We start from the raw sequence: 23,377 nt of genomic DNA on the forward strand, positions 1-23,377 counted from the left end.
AAATTAAGGTTTTAATTTAAACTAAATTCTCTCATTAAGAGTATTCTTTAGTTTACTATAATTTGGTTTAAGAGACCATTACTTAATTTCAGTCACTTAATGACTAATTTACTTTATTTTATTCATTTTACAAATTTTTCTAGTTTGACAGATTCAAGTATAATAGGTATAAATCTATGATTTGTTCCACAGATTTCGGAGCATTGACCAGTAAATAATCCGGGTTTTTTAATTAATATGCTTGATTGGTTTAGTCGTCCTGGAATTGCATCTATTTTTACTCCTAAACTAGGAATTGTTCAGGAATGTAATACATCTGAGGATGAAAAAATCATTCGTAGTTGGGTAAGGAAGGGGGCCTTTATTCGGTTATCAACTTCAATTAGTCGAAAGTCACTAATTTTAGAATATTTTATGTAAGAATCAAATTCTTTTTTTAGTTTATCAGAATATTCATAAGATCAGTATCATTGATGACCTATAGATTTAATTGAAATTGTTGGATTAATTAGTTCTTCTATAGAATATAGAATTTTAAGTGAAGGAATTGCAACGAAGAAAAGAATAATTGTTGGTAGAATAGTTCATCAAGTTTCAATAACTTGATTTTCATTAATATTTAAGTCAATAAGTTTATTATAAATTAGTGAATTTAATAAAAATACAATTATGGTTGTAATTGAAATAATAATAGACATGGTGTGGTCATGAAAAAAAGTTAATTGCTCTATAGTGGGGCTATAGGCGTCAGGTAAATATAATTTAGTTCATGAAATTTCTAAAAGAAATTTATGGTTTCATAAATGAATTTTAAATTCATTACACTATTCTGCCATATTAGAACTTAATTAATATAGGAATTTCATTAAAGGAGTGTTCTCTAGGGGGTAAATTTATTTTTCATTCAATTGATTGAGGTTGATTGTTTTAAACACCATTTTTCGTTTAAATCTTAATCTTTCTCATATAATAAACATTAATATTAAAATTCTAATTAAGGAAATGAATGAACCCATAGAAGAAAAAAGGTTTCACAGGGTGTATATATCTGGATAGTCAGAGTATCGTCGTGGTATACCAGTTAATCCTAAAAAATGTTGGGGAAAAAATGTTAAATTTACTCCTAGAAATATGGAATAAAATTGAATTTTTAGTCATTTATTATTTATGTTTCTACCTGTAAATAAGGGGTATCAATGGATAAATCTAGCGATAATGGTGAATACTGCTCCCATGGAAAGGACATAGTGAAAATGAGCCACTACATAATAGGTATCATGTAGAATAATATCAATTGAGGAATTTGATAATATTACACCTGTTAATCCTCCAATAGTAAAAAGTAAAATGAATCCTAATGATCAAATTATTTGGGGGGAAAAGTTCATTTTGGAACCGTAAATTGTTGCGATTCATCTAAAAATTTTGATTCCGGTGGGGACCGCAATAATTATAGTAGCTGACGTAAAATAGGCTCGGGTATCAATATCTATACCTACAGTAAATATATGGTGAGCTCAAACAATAAAACCTAAAATTCCAATTGCAATTATTGCATAAATTATTCCAATAGATCCGAAAGTTTCCCTTTTTCCTCTTTCTTGTATAATAATATGAGAAATTAATCCAAATCCTGGAAGAATAAGGATGTAAACTTCTGGGTGACCAAAGAATCAGAATAAATGCTGGTAGAGGATTGGGTCTCCACCCCCGGTGGGGTCAAAAAATGATGTATTTAGATTTCGGTCAGTTAATAGTATAGTAATTGCTCCAGCTAGAACAGGAAGGGATAGAAGGAGTAAAATAGCTGTAATTAATACAGATCAACAGAATAGAGGTAATTTTTCTATTGAAATATTTTTTGATCGCATGTTTAAAATTGTTGAAATAAAATTAATTGCACCTATAATTGATCTAACCCCTGCGATGTGAAGAGAAAAAATGGTTAAATCTACAGATGGTCCGGAATGGGATGTTACTCTAGAAAGGGGGGGATAAACGGTTCAACCTGTTCCAGAACCAGTTCCAGTGAGTGATCTTGAAATTAATAAAATTAAAGATGGGGGTAAAAGTCAGAATCTTATATTATTTATTCGTGGGAAGGCTATATCTGGTGCACCAATTATTAAGGGTACTAATCAATTACCAAAACCTCCAATTAGAATTGGTATTACTATAAAGAAAATTATAATAAAAGCATGTGATGTAATTAAAACATTATAGATTTGATCATTTTTAATTAGAGATCCTGGTTGAGTTAATTCTGATCGGATAATTATACTACTTATGGTTCCTATAAATCCTGACCAAATACCTAGGATAAAGTAAAGGGTTCCAATGTCTTTATGATTAGTAGATATTAGCCATTTTTTCATTAACTAAAATCTAAATAGGGTGTCTGATTTAGGTAATAAATTGTAAATTTATTTAAGGGTTAATTTCCTCCTATTAAACTTAATCTAAGGCTTAAACCTAAGGAATATTTTCAACTTTGAAGGTTAATAGTTTAGATAACTTAAATCCTTAGTTTTTCTAAACCTTATATTCAAATATGATTTTAAATTGCAAATTTAAAGGTGAATGTGTTTTCTAAGGGATTTATATTCAAAAAATAATATTATAGGAAATACTATTAAATTAGAATAGAAAAAGATTTAGCTGTATTATTCTTAAAATTTTTCTTTTTTAGGGAAAATTGCTTATATGTAAATAATTGATTTGAATATACATGAATATTGAGATTATGAGGTTAAAATTATAATTCTGGGGAGAATTATAAGGGGTTTTAATTAATTCATTTTGGGAAGAATCCTAAAAAGGGGGGGGGCCTTATAGATTACGAAACTTCCTCCTATTAAATTAATTTTAGGCTTTAACCTAGGGAGTACATTCAATTTTATAGGTAAATATAGTTATATAATTGGAATCTCGGTTTTTTCTAAACCTTATATTCAAATATGATTTTAAATTGCAAATTTAAAGGTGAATGTGTTTTCTAAGGGATTTATATTCAAAAAATTAATATTATAGGAAATACTATTAATTTAGAATAGAAAAAGATTTAGCTGTATTATTCTTAAAATTTTTCTTTTTTAGGGAAAATTGCTTATATGTAAATAATTGATTTGAATATACATGAATATTGAGATTATGAGGTTAAAATTATAATTCTGGGGAGAATTATAAGGGGTTTTAATTAATTCATTTTGGGAAGAATCCTAAAAAGGGGGGGGGCCTTATAGATTACGAAACTTCCTCCTATTAAATTAATTTTAGGCTTTAACCTAGGGAGTACATTCAATTTTATAGGTAAATATAGTTATATAATTGGAATCTCGGTTTTTTCTAAACCTTATATTCAAATATGATTTTAAATTGCAAATTAAAGGTGAATGTGTTTTCTAAGGGATTATATTCAAAAAATAATATTATAGGAAATACTATTAAATTTAGAATAGAAAAAGATTTAGCTGTATTATTCTTAAAATTTTTCTTTTTTAGGGAAAATTGCTTATATGTAAATAATTGATTTGAATATACATGAATATTGAGATTATGAGGTTAAAATTATAATTCTGGGGAGAATTATAAGGGGTTTTAATTAATTCATTTTGGGAAGAATCCTAAAAAGGGGGGGGGCCTTATAGATTACGAAACTTCCTCCTATTAAATTAATTTTAGGCTTTAACCTAGGGAGTACATTCAATTTTATAGGTAAATATAGTTATATAATTGGAATCTCGGTTTTTTCTAAACCTTATATTCAAATATGATTTTAAATTGCAAATTAAAGGTGAATGTGTTTTCTAAGGGATTTATATTCAAAAAATTAATATTATAGGAAATACTATTAAATTTAGAATAGAAAAAGATTTAGCTGTATTATTCTTAAAATTTTTCTTTTTTAGGGAAAATTGCTTATATGTAAATAATTGATTTGAATATACATGAATATTGAGATTATGAGGTTAAAATTATAATTCTGGGGAGAATTATAAGGGGTTTTAATTAATTCATTTTGGGAAGAATCCTAAAAAGGGGGGGGGCCTTATAGATTACGAAACTTCCTCCTATTAAATTAATTTTAGGCTTTAACCTAGGGAGTACATTCAATTTTATAGGTAAATATAGTTTATATAATTGGAATCTCGGTTTTTTCTAAACCTTATATTCAAATATGATTTTAAATTGCAAATTAAAGGTGAATGTGTTTTCTAAGGGATTTATATTCAAAAAATTAATATTATAGGAAATACTATTAAATTTAGAATAGAAAAAGATTTAGCTGTATTATTCTTAAAATTTTTCTTTTTTAGGGAAAATTGCTTATATGTAAATAATTGATTTGAATATACATGAATATTGAGATTATGAGGTTAAAATTATAATTCTGGGGAGAATTATAAGGGGTTTTAATTAATTCATTTTGGGAAGAATCCTAAAAAGGGGGGGGCCTTATAGATTACGAAACTTCCTCCTATTAAATTAATTTTAGGCTTTAACCTAGGGAGTACATTCAATTTTATAGGTAAATATAGTTTATATAATTGGAATCTCGGTTTTTTCTAAACCTTATATTCAAATATGATTTTAAATTGCAAATTAAAGGTGAATGTGTTTTCTAAGGGATTATATTCAAAAAATTAATATTATAGGAAATACTATTAAATTTAGAATAGAAAAAGATTTAGCTGTATTATTCTTAAAATTTTTCTTTTTTAGGGAAAATTGCTTATATGTAAATAATTGATTTGAATATACATGAATATTGAGATTATGAGGTTAAAATTATAATTCTGGGGAGAATTATAAGGGGTTTTAATTAATTCATTTTGGAAGAATCCTAAAAAGGGGGGGGCCTTATAGATTACGAAACTTCCTCCTATTAAATTAATTTTAGGCTTTAACCTAGGGAGTACATTCAATTTTATAGGTAAATATAGTTATATAATTGGAATCTCGGTTTTTTCTAAACCTTATATTCAAATATGATTTTAAATTGCAAATTTAAAGGTGAATGTGTTTTCTAAGGGATTATATTCAAAAAATTAATATTATAGGAAATACTATTAAATTTAGAATAGAAAAAGATTTAGCTGTATTATTCTTAAAATTTTTCTTTTTTAGGGAAAATTGCTTATATGTAAATAATTGATTTGAATATACATGAATATTGAGATTATGAGGTTAAAATTATAATTCTGGGGAGAATTATAAGGGGTTTTAATTAATTCATTTTGGGAAGAATCCTAAAAAGGGGGGGGCCTTATAGATTACGAAACTTCCTCCTATTAAATTAATTTTAGGCTTTAACCTAGGGAGTACATTCAATTTTATAGGTAAATATAGTTATATAATTGGAATCTCGGTTTTTTCTAAACCTTATATTCAAATATGATTTTAAATTGCAAATTTAAAGGTGAATGTGTTTTCTAAGGGATTATATTCAAAAAATTAATATTATAGGAAATACTATTAAATTAGAATAGAAAAAGATTTAGCTGTATTATTCTTAAAATTTTTCTTTTTTAGGGAAAATTGCTTATATGTAAATAATTGATTTGAATATACATGAATATTGAGATTATGAGGTTAAAATTATAATTCTGGGGAGAATTATAAGGGGTTTTAATTAATTCATTTTGGGAAGAATCCTAAAAAGGGGGGGGCCTTATAGATTACGAAACTTCCTCCTATTAAATTAATTTTAGGCTTTAACCTAGGGAGTACATTCAATTTTATAGGTAAATATAGTTATATAATTGGAATCTCGGTTTTTTCTAAACCTTATATTCAAATATGATTTTAAATTGCAAATTTAAAGGTGAATGTGTTTTCTAAGGGATTATATTCAAAAAATTAATATTATAGGAAATACTATTAATTTAGAATAGAAAAAGATTTAGCTGTATTATTCTTAAAATTTTTCTTTTTTAGGGAAAATTGCTTATATGTAAATAATTGATTTGAATATACATGAATATTGAGATTATGAGGTTAAAATTATAATTCTGGGGAGAATTATAAGGGGTTTTAATTAATTCATTTTGGAAGAATCCTAAAAAGGGGGGGGCCTTATAGATTACGAAACTTCCTCCTATTAAATTAATTTTAGGCTTTAACCTAGGGAGTACATTCAATTTTATAGGTAAATATAGTTTATATAATTGGAATCTCGGTTTTTTCTAAACCTTATATTCAAATATGATTTTAAATTGCAAATTAAAGGTGAATGTGTTTTCTAAGGGATTTATATTCAAAAAATTAATATTATAGGAAATACTATTAAATTTAGAATAGAAAAAGATTTAGCTGTATTATTCTTAAAATTTTTCTTTTTTAGGGAAAATTGCTTATATGTAAATAATTGATTTGAATATACATGAATATTGAGATTATGGAGGTTAAAATTATAATTCTGGGGAGAATTATAAGGGGTTTTAATTAATTCATTTTGGAAGAATCCTAAAAAGGGGGGGGCCTTATAGATTACGAAACTTCCTCCTATTAAATTAATTTTAGGCTTTAACCTAGGGAGTACATTCAATTTTATAGGTAAATATAGTTTATATAATTGGAATCTCGGTTTTTTCTAAACCTTATATTCAAATATGATTTTAAATTGCAAATTAAAGGTGAATGTGTTTTCTAAGGGATTTATATTCAAAAAATTAATATTATAGGAAATACTATTAATTTAGAATAGAAAAAGATTTAGCTGTATTATTCTTAAAATTTTTCTTTTTTAGGGAAAATTGCTTATATGTAAATAATTAATTTGAATATACATAAATATTGAGATTATGAGGTTAAAATTATAATTCTGGGGAGAATTACAAGGGTTTTAATTAATTCATTTAAAATTATTCATTTTGGGAAGAATCCTAAAAGGGGGGGGCCTTATAGATTACGAAACTTCCTCCTATTAAATTAATTTTAGGCTTTAACCTAGGGAGTACATTCAATTTTATAGGTAAATATAGTTTATATAATTGGAATCTCGGTTTTTTCTAAACCTTATATTCAAATATGATTTTAAATTGCAAATTTAAAGGTGAATGTGTTTTCTAAGGGATTTATATTCAAAAAATTAATATTATAGGAAATACTATTAATTTAGAATAGAAAAAGATTTAGCTGTATTATTCTTAAAATTTTTCTTTTTTAGGGAAAATTGCTTATATGTAAATAATTGATTTGAATATACATGAATATTGAGATTATGAGGTTAAAATTATAATTCTGGGGAGAATTATAAGGGGTTTTAATTAATTCATTTAAAATTATTCATTTTGGGAAGAATCCTAAAAGGGGGGGGCCTTATAGATTACGAAACTTCCTCCTATTAAATTAATTTTAGGCTTTAACCTAGGGAGTACATTCAATTTTATAGGTAAATATAGTTTATATAATTGGAATCTCGGTTTTTTCTAAACCTTATATTCAAATATGATTTTAAATTGCAAATTTAAAGGTGAATGTGTTTTCTAAGGGATTTATATTCAAAAAATTAATATTATAGGAAATACTATTAATTTAGAATAGAAAAAGATTTAGCTGTATTATTCTTAAAATTTTTCTTTTTTAGGGAAAATTGCTTATATGTAAATAATTGATTTGAATATACATGAATATTGAGATTATGGAGGTTAAAATTATAATTCTGGGGAGAATTATAAGGGGTTTTAATTAATTCATTTTGGGAAGAATCCTAAAAGGGGGGGGAGCCCTCTTATGGATAATATATTTAGATTTATAGTTATTTTGGTTTTTAAAGGTAAAAAATTCAATTGATTTAAATAATTTAAATTATTTAATTTAAATAGGTTTATTAATTAAAATTTAATATAATGTAGAAAATTAAGAAGGTTAATATAATTTTTTTTCTAATCAAAAAAGCTGAGGACATTCAGGGTAAATTGAAAATTGAAGAAAATGCTATTATTTTTTTTAAATTTAATTGATTTAATCCTCTTAATCTTCCGATAATAAGAGTAATTAATAGGGGGATTATTAATATCTTAAATCTAATTAATTTATTAATTAAAATTATTGGGGGAATTTTAATTAATGTTGTTAATAATAGACATTCTATTCAGGGTAATTTACTCATAATTTCTGGTTTTCAAATATGGAACGGGGGTATTCCAATTTTTAGTATCAGACTTAATAATGTTAGGGGGTTGTTAATATACATTTCATTTATTCTATTAATAATAATGGAAAAAATAAATAGATAAGATGAAATTCTTTGGATAATAAAATATTTTATTGATTGATCGCTAATTTTATTTTTTGATATTAGGGGGATAAATATAAAAAGCGAAATTTCTATAATAATTCATATTGAAAATCAGTTATTCATTCTAAGAGAAATAAAGGAGGATACAAAAATTATTCTAATAAAAATTATTTTAGATATATTTAATTTAATTAAAAAGAGATTAATATCATAATTGAGTTATGGGCCCAATAGCTTTAATTTAGCTTATCTTTTTATAAAATGTTGTAATAGCATAAAGAATTTTGATTTCTTAGGTTTTAGTTCATTCTAATTTTTATAAAATTAAGAAGAGTAAATCTTTTTATTACTTTATATACCCTATCAGGGTATTCCTTTATTCAGGCATCTTCCTATAGTGCACTAATTTAAACTATTTTGCTATTAAAAAAAAAACATCTATTTTTCCTTAAAAGCCTAGATGATTTTTTTTATTAAATATTTCTCTTGTAAAAAAAACATTCACGGAACAAAGTGCCCCTTTTTTTCTTTTTTAAATTTAATGGTTTTATGGTTAAAAGAAAAATTATACTAATAATTGGTTCAAAAATTTAATTTTAATTTACTTTTTTTTCCAAAAAACGTGACATTTTTTCCGAAAAACGTGACATTTTTCCAAAAAACGTGACATTTTTTCCGAAAAACGTGACATTTTTTCCGAAAAACGTGACATTTTTTCCAAAAAACGTGACATTTTTTCCAAAAAACGTGACATTTTTTCCGAAAAACGTGACATTTTTTCCGAAAAACGTGACATTTTTTCCGAAAAACGTGACATTTTTTCCGAAAAACGTGACATTTTTTCCAAAAAACGTGACATTTTTTCCGAAAAACGTGACATTTTTTCCAAAAAACGTGACATTTTTTCCAAAAAACGTGACATTTTTTCCAAAAAACGTGACATTTTTTCCAAAAAACGTGACATTTTTTCCAAAAACGTGACATTTTTTCCGAAAAACGTGACATTTTTTCCGAAAAACGTGACATTTTTTCCAAAAAACGTGACATTTTTTCCGAAAAACGTGACATTTTTTCCAAAAAACGTGACATTTTTTCCAAAAAACGTGACATTTTTTCCGAAAAACGTGACATTTTTTCCGAAAAACGTGACATTTTTTCCAAAAAACGTGACATTTTTTCCAAAAAACGTGACATTTTTTCCGAAAAACGTGACATTTTTTCCGAAAAACGTGACATTTTTTCCAAAAAACGTGACATTTTTTCCAAAAAACGTGACATTTTTTCCGAAAAACGTGACATTTTTTCCAAAAAACGTGACATTTTTTCCGAAAAACGTGACATTTTTTCCGAAAAACGTGACATTTTTTCCGAAAAACGTGACATTTTTTCCAAAAAACGTGACATTTTTTCCAAAAAACGTGACATTTTTTCCAAAAAACGTGACATTTTTTCCGAAAAACGTGACATTTTTTCCGAAAAACGTGACATTTTTTCCGAAAAACGTGACATTTTTTCCGAAAAACGTGACATTTTTTCCAAAAAACGTGACATTTTTTCCAAAAAACGTGACATTTTTTCCGAAAAACGTGACATTTTTTCCGAAAAACGTGACATTTTTTCCGAAAAACGTGACATTTTTTCCGAAAAACGTGACATTTTTTCAAAAAACGTGACATTTTTTCCAAAAAACGTGACATTTTTTCCAAAAAACGTGACATTTTTTCCAAAAAACGTGACATTTTTTCCAAAAAACGTGACATTTTTTCCAAAAACGTGACATTTTTTCCGAAAAACGTGACATTTTTTCCGAAATTGGTGAACATCAAATTTCAAAAAAAATGCACCAAAAATGCCTATAATTTTTGTAAAAATGGCCAAAGTATATTAAATTATATATTAATTATTAAATATTTAATTATTATCATATTACTTTATTTATTTATTAATAATATATATATATATAATATAAATATAACTATTAATAGTTAACGAAATAAGAGATTAAAAAATTAGAATCATTAAAATATTAGAATACCGGGAAACATATACATTAATAGTTAACCTAATAATTATTTATATATATATATATATATATTATATATTATATATTATATATTTATATATATATATATTATATATTATATATTTATATATATATATTATATATATATATATTATAAATTTATTTATATATACTATATTTATATATATATATTTATATATATATTATATATATATATTATACCTATATATATATATATATATATTACATATTTATATATATATATCATATTTATATATATATATATATTGTATATTTATATATATATATTACATATTTATATATATATATTATATAATTATTATAAAAATTTTAATTTATTATTTATATATTTTCATATAAATAAATAATGACTATAATTAATATTAATTATTTATTTAACATTAATATATCTGATTAATAAAAAAAAAAAAAAAAAAAAAATCTATTTAATGTATAATCTAACCATTTGATTTATAATAAAAAATTTTTTATAATTATATCATTGTTATATAATAATAGATTTATTTATTAATATTATATATATATATTATATATTTATATATTAATATTATAATAATTATATATATATATATTATATATTTATATATTTATATTATTTATTTATATATATATATATATTATAAATTTATTTATATATACTATATTTATATATATATATATATTTATATATTATTTATATATATATATTATACCTATATATATATATATTATACATTTATATATATATATCATATTTATATATATATATATTGTATATTTATATATATATATATTATACATTTATATATATATATTATATAATTATTATAAAAATTTTAATTTATTATTTATATATTTTCATATAAATAAATAATGACTATAATTAATATTAATTATTTATTTAACATTAATATATCTGATTAATAGAAAAAAAAAAAAAAAAAAAATCTATTTAATGTATAATCTAACCATTTGATTTATAATAAAAAATTTTTTATAATTATATCATTGTTATATAATAATAGATTTATTTATTAATATATATATATATATTAATATATTTAGTGGAAGGATTTATTTATTAATATATATATATATTAATATAATTAATAAAAGATTTATATATTAATAGATACCACTGATTTATTCATTAATATTATATATATATTAATATAATTAATAAAAGATTTATATATTAATAGATACCAATGATTTATTTTTAATATATATATATATAAGAATAAGGTTTAATTAACAAAATAATAAGAAAATTTTAAGAAAGGTTTATAAAAGGGGCACTTTGTTCCGTGAATGTTTTTTTTACAAGAGAAATATTTGATCAAAATAAGGGGAAAGGTTTTTAAGCGAAAATAGATGTAAAATTTTAAATAGGGGTTTAGTTTAAAAAGTTGCATTGTGGGTTTTCAGTGTTTAAAATTAAGGAAGTTATTGGGGGTAACTTTAGTTAATTTAAACTTGTAGGGGTAAAATGATGTGCCAGCATTCGCGGTTATACATCATCCTAAAATCTTTATTTTTAAATTAGGAAAATACTATATAAAATTAATTTGAATTATTCTAATGGGGGTGGAATATATTAGAATTGATTTATATGAACGTTTTCTAAAATTTTGGGTTTAAACTAGGATTAGATACCCTATTATTTAAATTTAAATATGGTTTTTTTAGGAATTTGATTATACAAAAAATTAAATTGATTTGGCGGTTTTTTAAACTTTTTAGAGGAACCTGTTTGTTAAATTGATAAACCACGATTTTAAATATCTAGATTTTCTTGTATATCTCTATAATGAGTATTCTTTAAGGTTAATTTTTTATATATATATATATTAATATATTTAGTGGAAGGATTTATTTATTAATATTATATATATATTAATATAATTAATAAAAGATTTATATATTAATAGATACCACTGATTTATTCATTAATATTATATATATATATTAATATAATTAATAAAAGATTTATATATTAATAGATACCAATGATTTATTTTTAATATATATATAAGAATAAGGTTTAATTAACAAAATAATAAGAAAATTTTAAGAAAGGTTTATAAAAGGGGCACTTTGTTCCGTGAATGTTTTTTTTACAAGAGAAATATTTGATCAAAATAAGGGGAAAGGTTTTTAAGCGAAAATAGATGTAAAATTTTAAATAGGGGTTTAGTTTAAAAAGTTGCATTGTGGGTTTTCAGTGTTTAAAATTAAGGAAGTTATTGGGGGTAACTTTAGTTAATTTAAACTTGTAGGGGTAAAATGATGTGCCAGCATTCGCGGTTATACATCATCCTAAAATCTTTATTTTTAAATTAGGAAAATACTATATAAAATTAATTTGAATTATTCTAATGGGGGTGGAATATATTAGAATTGATTTATATGAACGTTTTCTAAAATTTTGGGTTTAAACTAGGATTAGATACCCTATTATTTAAATTTAAATATGGTTTTTTTAGGAATTTGATTATACAAAAAATTAAATTGATTTGGCGGTTTTTTAAACTTTTTAGAGGAACCTGTTTGTTAAATTGATAAACCACGATTTTAAATATCTAGATTTTCTTGTATATCTCTATAATGAGTATTCTTTAAGGTTAATTTTCTATATTTATAAAAAAAATTAATTTAGGTCAAGGTGCAGTTATATTTAGATTTAAATGGGTTACAAAAATTAAGGTTTGTGGGGGCATATCTTAAAAATTGTAATTAAATTGGATTTAAAAGTAAAATAAATTGTTAATTTGTTTGAATTATGCTCTAAATTATGTACATATCGCCCGTCATTCTCATTTAATGAGACAAGTCGTAACAAAGTAGATGTATTGGAAAATGTATCTAGCAGGTATATTCATGGAGAAGTAATTTTTTACAATAATTAATTTAAACTGTTCAATTCAGTTTTGTCTGAGAAACCTTTATTTGATTTATTTAAATTAAAATTATTTAAAAGTTATTTCTTGTTTTAAAGTATTTTTATAAAATGAATTTTAATTCAAGCCGTAAGGGTATAAAGAAATTTTTATAGAAGAAAATTTTTTTATTGTACCTTTTGTATCAGGGTAAATTAATTTTTGTTAATAAATTTGTGTTTCCCGAAAGTTTAAGATCTTAAATCTATTTGATTTTAATTGTAACAAAAATTTTAATAAAATTATTTAAGATTCGAAAGGAAAATCGTTTAATCTGATATCTGGTTATTTTGTTTAATAAATTCAATTTAGGTGATTTAGTTTTTATATTTTTTTTTCATAAAATTTTTTTCACTAATTTAAATTGGGTTAATCTAATTTAATCTTTATAATTTAGTTTTAATAAGAGAAAATTGTAGGATTAAAATTTTTTTTCTATATAAACTTGTTTTAAAATATTTTTTTATTAACTTTTTATTTAATTAAAACCAAAATTAATTAATTAAATTATTAATTTTATTAATTATGATTTAATTAGTAAATTTATATAAATATTGATTTTATGAATTCAGCATAATTAACTTCTGACTGTTTATCAAAAACATTTCTTTCAGGTATTATATTTATTGAAAGTTTAACCTGCTCAATGAATTTTTTAAATAGCTGCAGTAATTTAACTGTACAAAGGTAGCATAGTAATTAGTCTTTTAATTGAGGTCTAGAATGAATGGTTTAACAAGAAGTAAGCTTTATTAATTCAATTAAGTGAAATTTATTTTTTAGTTAAAAAGCTAAAATTTAAAAATGGGACGATAAGACCCTTTAGATCTTTAAATTTTAATTGAATAATAATATTAATGTGGATTTAATTTTTATTAAATAAAATTTTTTGTTGGGGTGACAGCTAAAATCTTAAATCTTTAGTATTTTACACCATTTATTTATGTATATTTGAACCTTAATTTAGGGTTATTAAAATAAGATACCTTAGGGATAACAGCATAATAAATTTGTAAAGTTCATATATATAAATTTGATTGTGACCTCGATGTTGAATTAATCTAGAATTCTGGGGCAGAAGATAGAATTTTAGGTCTGTTCGACCTTTAAAAGATTACATGATTTGAGTTCAAACCGGCGTGAGCCAGGTTGGTTTCTATCTATTTTAATTTATGATTTATTAGTACGAAAGGACTTTAAAATTAGAAATACTTTCTGCTAATTTGGCAGAAAAGTGTTTTAAACTTAGAATTTAATAATGTATAATATACAGTTAGTATATGTTTTTATTGAGTTTTATAGTTTTATTAATTTTGATTTTAATTTCCGTAGCTTTTTATGTTCTTTTAGAACGAAAGGTATTAGGGTATATTCAGGCCCGTAGGGGCCCCTCGAAGGTAGGTTATATAGGTATCTTACAGCCTTTTAGAGATGCTATTAAACTTTTTTCTAGGGAGTCTTATTATTTATATTTTGGAAATTTAACAATTTATTATTTGATACCCTTATTAGGACTTTTAATTTCCTTAAATTTATGATGTTTATATCCTTTATCATTTAATTTCTTAAGTTTTCCTTTAGGTTTATTATTTTTTATTGCTTGTTCAAGTTTTATGGTGTATAGAATTTTGTTATCTAGATGATCTTCTAATTCATCTTATTCACTTTTAGGCTGTATACGCTCAGTTGCTCAGAGTATTTCTTATGAAGTTTGTATATTTTTAATTATATTTAATTTTATTTTTTTTTTTATGGATTTAATTTAATAAAGTTCTTTTATTCTCAGCAATTAAATTGATTTTTAATTATAGGATATCCATTGTTTTTAATTTTATTTGCTTGTGTACTAGCAGAAACTAATCGTTCCCCATTTGATTTTTCTGAAGGTGAATCTGAATTAGTTTCTGGGTTTAATACAGAATATAGTTCTTTTAATTTTTCGTTTATTTTTTTATCTGAATACACTAATATAATTTTTATGAGACTAATTTTAGTTATAATTTTTTTTGGGGCTGATTTTTTTTCTTTAATCTTTTTCCTAAAGGTTATATTTATAAATTTTATTTTTATTTGGATTCGTGGTTCTTTTCCTCGTCTTCGATATGATAAATTAATAATAATTTGTTGAAAAATTTATTTACCTGTAGCCCTACATTATTTTTTTTTTTCCTAAATGTAATAATTTTAATCTATTAGCTTCATTTTTTCTAGTAAAGTTAATAAAAAACTAATTTTAGGATATATTTTCAAGATATACATTTGATTTAACTATTCATTAAATTTATATAAAATTGGGTTAATCAAGAAAAATATAAAATAAATAAGTGTTAATAATTGACCAATAAAAATGAATGGAGTTTCAACTGGTTTAGCGCCAATTCAAGTTAACAATATAAATGTTATACAAAATATAATAAATAAAATTTTTTTAATTGGGTATATACTTGAACTTTTAAACTTAAGATTTGAAGTAAATGGTAAAGTTGTAATAATAACAATAGAGAGGAAAAGAGCTACAACCCCCCCTAATTTGTTAGGAATAGATCGTAAAATAGCATAAGCAAATAGAAAATATCACTCTGGTTGAATGTGAGGGGGTGTCACTATGGGGTTTGCCGGCATAAAATTTTCAGGATCATTAAATATAAAGGGGGTTTTTATATTAATAAAGAAAAAAAATAATATTATAATTATAAACCCAAAGATATCTTTAATAGTGAAGTAGGGGTGAAATCTAATTTTATCAACTTTATTAATTAATCCTAGAGGGTTAGATGATCCTTTTTCATGTAAAAAGATCAAGTGAAATATAATAATTACACAAAGGATGAAAGGTAAAATGAAATGAAATGAAAAAAACCGGTTTAAAGTGGGATTTTCTACTGAAAATCCCCCTCAAATTCATGTAACTAATCTATTACCCAAGTAGGGGATAGCTGAGAGTAAATTTGTGATTACGGTAGCTCCTCAGAATGATATTTGCCCTCATGGGAGTACATAACCTAAGAATGCAGTTGCTATAAGAATCAACATAATTAAGGTCCCTGAAATTCAAACTTTTTTTTTAAGGAAAGAGCCATAGTAAATTCCTCGCCCTGTATGAATAAATATAAAAAAAAAGAATAAAGATGCTCCATTAGCGTGGATAATACGTAAAAGTCATCCAAAATTTACATCTCGGGTGATATGAATTATTCTATTAAATGCTAATCTAATATTTGGTGTATAGTGTATTGATAGAAAGATACCTGAAACAATTTGAATTATTAAACATACACCTAAGATTGACCCCAAGTTTCATCAGTAAGAAATATTACTTGGTGTAGGTAAATTAATTAAGAAAGAATTTAAAGTTTTAAAATTTTTTTTCATAAGTCCTTAATTTAAAGGTGTTTCCATCTTTGATTTACAAAATCAATGTTTTTTTTAAACTATTAAACTCAGTTGATGGTTTATATAAAATTTTAATTTTGGATATTAAAGAAGCAGATGTGTTTGACTGAATTTTTTTTTTTTTTTGAAAAAAAAAATTGAAATTTAATTAATTATTCGGTATAAGATTTTTAATTTTTCATATGTTTTTTTTAGTGGTCCTTCAAAAGAATTAATTAAATTAGAAATACTAAAAAGTACTATTAAGATGATAAGGGTTACTAAAATAAATAATAAAATTTTATTAGACCCAATAATTTTTATAATAGATTTTTTTTCTTCATTGTCTTGAATAAATAAACTTTGTTCATTTATATTAAATTTATTTATAATTATAAATTCTTTTATGACTGTTGAGGTTAACATTAAGCATATAATTATTAAAAATAATTTTAATGATCATTTAAATTTTTCATTGGATGAGATTCTTGCTATGTATATAAATATAATTATTAGTCCTCTTCTAAATGTAATAAATAAAATTATTGAGTTTCAAGAGTTTTTAGTTAATAGATTTATAAATAAACTTGTAGAGATAGATTGAATTATTAATGTTGTCCCGAGACTAATGGGATGATTTATAAATATTGATATAATTCTATTAAGGATTAATCTTACTTGAATAAATTTGATACAGTTAGAAATTTAATTTAATTAAATTAACTTTTTCTGAAACTTATGGTTTTTAATTTTATAATTTTATTTAATTTAATTAGATTAATGGTTGTTCGTAAACATTATTTGATGACTTTAATTGTGATTGAAATTATTTTTATTACTTTGATAAATTTATTTTATTATTATTTAAACTTTTATTATTTTGAGAATAGTCTAGGTCTGGTTTATTTAATTATAGGTGTAGTAGATTCAAGATTAGGTTTATCTTTATTGGTTTATTTAGTTCGAAGGGTTAATTTACCTTACATTAGTAGTTTTAGATTATGTTAAGTTTAATTTTTTTTACTTTTTTTTTGACCCTAATTAGATTAAAAATTGATTTTTATATAATTATATACATATTTTTTTTTTTATTTATAGTGTTTATATCTAAATATGAATTTTATGATTTTTTTAGTTTTGTTAGCTTTAGTCTTGGTATAGATAAATATTCTTATTTTTTAATATTTTTAACTTTTTGACTTTTTATTTTAAGTTTGTTTAGTTTATTAAATTTAAAAAGTTTATATTTTTCTTATTTAAAGTTTATTATATTAATTATAGTTTTATTTTTGTTTTTATGTTTTTTAAGATTAAGATTTTTTAATTTTTATTTTTATTTTGAATGTAGCGTAATTCCTGTATTTTTAGTAATTTATGGGTGGGGGTATCAACCTGAACGAGTGTTTTCAAGTCTCTATTTTTTTTTTTATACTTTATTTAGTTCCTTACCTTTATTATTATTAATTTTGAGATTAAACAATTTATTTGGTTATTTCTATTTAGGCATACACTTAGAATTATTAAATTTGTATTGTTTTTTTTTTTTTATTTTTTCCTTTTTAGTTAAGTTGCCTTTATTTTTTTTTCATTTATGGTTACCAAAGGCTCATGTTGAAGCTCCTTCTACTGGTTCTATAATTTTAGCAGGGGTCATATTGAAATTAGGGGGATATGGTCTTATTCGTGTTCTTTATTTATTTAAGGATTTGGTTTTTATTTATTCTTATTTTTTATTTCAGTTAGAATTTTGGGGGCTTTATATGTAAGATTTTTTTGTTTATTACAGTCTGATTTGAGGGTTTTGGTGGCTTATTCATCAGTTAGTCATATAGGTTTAGTAATTAGCGGAATTTTCACTTGTAGTTACTATGGATATATAGGTTCTTTGTGTTTAATAATTAGACATGGATTAATTTCATCTGGTTTATTTTATTTCGTTGGTTGTTTATTTGATCGTTTTAGTTCGCGGAGTTTATTTTTGATAAGGGGTATAATTAATTATTGTCCTTCTTTTATAATATTTTTTTTTTTTTAATTGTAAGAAATATATCTTGTCCTCCTAGACTTAATTTAATTTCAGAGGTTTTTATTTGTTTTAGACTATTAATGTGACATCCAGTAAGTTTACTTTATATTTTTTTTTCTTTATTTTTTTCTGCTTGTGCCATAATTTGTTTATTTAGATTTATTAGCCATGGTGGTTATTCTTATTTATTTATAAATATGGATTCTGGTTTAGTTCGTGAATATTATGTTATTTTTTTACATATTTTTCCTGTTTATATATTTGTTTTTAGTTTAAACTATTTTATTTAATTAGATTAGTTTAATAAAAAATTTCAATTTGTGATATTGAAGATTCGTTAGAATTTAATAATGTTATTTGTTTTAAACGTTAATTTTTTTTTTTTTTCTTATTTTTGTTGTTTTTTTTTTAGGTGTATATTTTCATATGTTGAATTTATCTTTAATCTTAACTTATAATTTTTTTAGTTTCAATTCTTGTATCTACAGATTTATTTTTTTATTTGATTGGTTAAGATTAATTTTTTTATCAGTTGTTTTTATAATTTCTGGGTGTGTCTTTTTATATAGTTTAGGTTATATAAGGGGAGATAACTTTATTATTCGGTTTTATTTTTTAGTCTTTATATTCATTTTAAGAATATTTTTTTTAATTATTATACCTGATATTGTTTGTTTAATATTAGGTTGGGATGGTTTGGGATTAGTCTCTTATTGTCTGGTTATTTATTATCAAAATTTAAATAGTTTAAGTTCAGGTTATTTAACTTTATTTATTAATCGTTTGGGTGATATATTTTTAATTTTATGTATTTGTTGTGGTTTTAATTATGGTTGTTGACATTATTTATATTTTTTTTCTTTTAATAGATTAAATTATTATATATTTATTTTTTTGGTTTTATCTTGTTTGACTAGGAGAGCTCAATTTCCTTTTTCTAGTTGATTACCTGCTGCTATAGCAGCACCAACACCAGTTTCTTCCCTGGTTCATTCATCAACTCTTGTTACTGCGGGAGTATACTTATTAATTCGTTTTAATAAATTTATTTCAATTGAATTGAATTTAATTTTATTAAATTTGAGTTTGTTGACTATTTTACTTTCTGGCATGGGGGCATTATACGAAAATGACTTGAAAAAAATTATTGCTTTTTCTACTATAGGTCAACTTAGATTTATAATTTTTTCAATTTTAATAGGTTCTCATTATTTAAGATTTTTACATTTATTAATTCATGCTGTTTTTAAGTCTTTATTATTTTTATGCTCTGGAATTTTTATTAGAGGATTTATAGGTATGCAGGATATTCGGTATATAGGTAATTTAGGATTTCAAAGTCCTTTAATTAGATCAAGTTTTTTAATTTCTTTATTTAGATTATGTGGTTTGCCCTTTTATTCAGGTTTTTTTTCGAGGGATTTTATTATTGAAATAGTAATTTTAACTGAAATTAATTTTATTTATTTTATTTTATTTTTTCTATCAATTTATTTAACTTTAATTTATTCTTTACGATTATTTTTTTATTTATATATAAATAGGGTTAAGATAAATTTATTTAATTTTGAAAATGATTTTTATATAAGTTCTTCTTGTTTAATTCTTTTAATTTTATCTATTTTTTTGGATCGAGACTTTTTTGGTTATTAGATTTAAGTTATATTAATGTTTTTGATGAAATTTATAAATATTTAATTTTATTTTTTTTTGTTTATTTTTTTATTTTAACTGATATTTTTTCTTTATTTAATAAAAATGTATATAATTTTTTGGGGTTTTTTATAGGGCATATGTGATTTTTACCTTTTTTTCTTCTAAATTTATTGTAAGTAAGTTTTTTAATTTAAGACACTTAATTTTTTAATTACAGATTTATGTTGGACAGAGTATCTGGTTTCTTTAAATCTAATTAATAAATTACGTTTTGTAAATATTTATTTAAATAAATTATTATTAAATTCATTTAAGGTTTATTTGGTGTTTTTTATTTTAATATTATTTTTAATAATAATTATATATTTAAGTAGCTTAAATTTAAAGTTTAACATTGAAAATGTTTAGATGTATTTTAATACCTTAAATAAGTTTAAGAAATATTTTTTTTCTAATTATTGAAAATAATTTGTTTTTTTTTAAACTACATAAACAAGGAATTGACATATTAATGTCTTTAAGATAGTTAGCAGCTTCTTAACTATTATCCTTTTAACTAGATTTTTAAGCATTATTATTCTTGCGTGAACTATTCTACATTCATTGAGTGTTCAGTTACAAGAGGATCTATTCTTGCGTGAACAGTGTACTATTCTACATCTTCTTCTTTGACACAACAAACAGGTGAGAATTAAAAAAATTTTTTTAAAAACAATATTACAATTTATTATTAATCACTACAATATTTACATTATATACTACTACTACTTCTAGAACTACTACTTGTAAAGCATCTCACCACCACATGTTGAATTTTAACAATCTTAATGTCAGTCCATGTAGCGGTGACATGCTTCACCACTATTGCTAAATTTTTACAATTAGCATTAAATTTAATAACTTTCACGGGGGAAATTATGGATGAAAATCTCTGAGGTAGATATACCTCAGAGATTTTCTTTGTAGATGACATGTTTATTTTTAATATTATTTGTCTCCCGTGGTGGTTTTTTCCTCATGAGCCGAGATGATACTATGCGGGACATCTTCCGGCAGCTCACGGAGAGGCATCCACGGTTTAGCTGTGGGTCTATTGATGATTGCAACAAAATCATCCTGATTGTCATCATCCCGCGCAGCCTCCTCCTCTAGTAGTAGAAACATGGAGGAGTTCTCACCTTCATATGAACGTTGTTTCTGTTAAATGAAAATAAATCTATGATTGGTAACTTATTATAATTTGTTTCAGATTATCAACTACTTGTGATCAACAGATTATTGTCATAATCTCAACTTGATATCATCAGATTGACAAGACATTCTCTACACAAAGTGAGTAATATCAGTTATTGAAATAATATTTCTTGCTTCATATTGCAGAATCCAATAGTGATGCATACATCAGATTAATAAGCAAACTCTTTCAATGTACATTGCAACAAATAACTATCAACTGAATCAGTAATTTTCTTAACACATCACTTCAATATTATATTCTATTATAGCAAAAAATAGTATGCATGATTAGTACAAATAATATGTAAGCATCATAATAAGAAATCAAAATATTCATCTTATTCAATTTTTTGACTGAAGTCTAATCAACTAGTAAGCTTGATCAGTTCAATTTCAAAAAGTAATCATTATAATATCCATGAATTCAAAATATACACATCTTAACTGAACTCCAATCATTTAATATCACATTGTGCATGCATGTAATATGAAGACATCTATTGGAAATTAGTTATTTTTTCAGTAAAGTGAGAAACTTATTAGATAGTAGCATGCATTCAACCTAATCACTTCAAATAATTATATTTCTTGATTTCATAAAACAACATAGAAGTTGCTCAATTCAAATGAATATATCAATGTAATCATCATATTCATGAACTCAAATATACATCTTATTCAATTCTGAACTGAACTCTGAAGTTGAATAGTTTCATTTCCTATATTACAATTCGTTATCAAGAAATAATTCTTGATTGAAATTGTCTTTCAAATCAGATTCATCAATTTCTCACAATAAATTGAACTCTAATCATTTAATATCACAATGTGAGTACATGTAATGTGAACAGATCTATTGGAAATTAGTTTTTCTCAGTAAAGTAAGAAATTTATCAGATACTAGCAAGCTTTCAACAAATTGATGACAACATATAAAAATTTAAAATTATCTGTTCACATTACATGTTAATAATATTTGAAATAACTAACCTTTGAGGGTACAAAGTTTGTTTCCTCCTCATCCTCCTCCAGAAAGTGCAGCTTTCTCTTCCCCTGTTGCTTGTTGGAAATCATCATGAGCGGTACACGCCTCGGTGCCCACCCCAGATGAGATGTGGTGTGTCCGGTACAATGAATTCCTCACTGCTCATCCCTCTCTCCACAAAGACACCACGGCTCTTCAGCGGTGAGTCCTCGCAGTCGGATGCAGCAGCAGCGGGAGCAGCACTGGTATTGGCGGATGGAAGCGTCTTCTTCTCTGCAGCTTGTGCTGCCCAGTAAGATGGGAAGGAAGTGCTTTGTTGTTGATGAGGAGGTGTATCTGGAAGAATGTAGTCCTGACGTGTAGATGATGAGTCCATGATGAAGAGGATATGTGTAACAGGAACGTGACTAGTGCTCGAATGAAGCTGGCAAATCTAATAACCACTACTTATGTACTCATTCGTTTTTCTCTCTCTGTTTTAGGATGAGTGAGAGATAGTGCATTTTCCCGCTTATCACATCCTTGACATACAAATGCATTCTAACACGTACAGCAAGGTGCATTCAGAGAAAAAATATCAAATTCTCACAATGCACTAATATAAAATTTCTCAGTTCCAGATATAATATCTCGAATAACAATATTTCGAATGTGAGAGCAATGTAATATCAAATCTCCTCATTAATTTTCATAATTAACATCACATGTTGACTTGCTAAATTTCTTCTCAATATTATTGTGATTATCATTATGTTCGTTGATTTCACAGAGTTCGAGTGTGCACTACTGCATAATCACTCCAGTCTTTGAGGAGGAAAGACGTATGAAGAACTAGTCTGAGAGTTGGAGTGTAAGCAGAGAGAGAGAGAGACAGTAC

The 23,377-nt window shown here is 23.9% G+C and overlaps 1 long non-coding RNA gene and 2 pseudogenes across 2 annotated transcripts; 1 reads left to right on the top strand and 2 right to left on the bottom strand.

Moving 5' to 3' along the window:
* Positions 1-102: 102 nt before the first annotated feature.
* LOC120354464 lies at positions 103-6,896 on the bottom strand. The gene is made up of 2 exons (XR_005573046.1): positions 2,945-6,896; positions 103-2,538 (listed from the first exon to the last, which is right to left on the bottom strand). It is a non-coding gene; the product is annotated as an uncharacterized LOC120354464 (long non-coding RNA).
* Positions 6,897-13,345: 6,449 nt separating this feature from the next.
* LOC111046644 lies at positions 13,346-16,612 on the bottom strand (annotated as a pseudogene). The gene has a single exon (XR_005573047.1). The product of XR_005573047.1 is annotated as a cytochrome b-like (transcript).
* A 2,390-nt stretch (positions 16,613-19,002) lies between these two features.
* On the top strand, positions 19,003-20,702 carry LOC120354465 (annotated as a pseudogene).
* The last annotated feature ends 2,675 nt before the right edge of the window (positions 20,703-23,377 follow it).

This window comes from Nilaparvata lugens, chromosome X (assembly GCF_014356525.2).
Source record: "Nilaparvata lugens isolate BPH chromosome X, ASM1435652v1, whole genome shotgun sequence".
Lineage (NCBI taxonomy): Eukaryota > Metazoa > Arthropoda > Insecta > Hemiptera > Delphacidae > Nilaparvata > Nilaparvata lugens.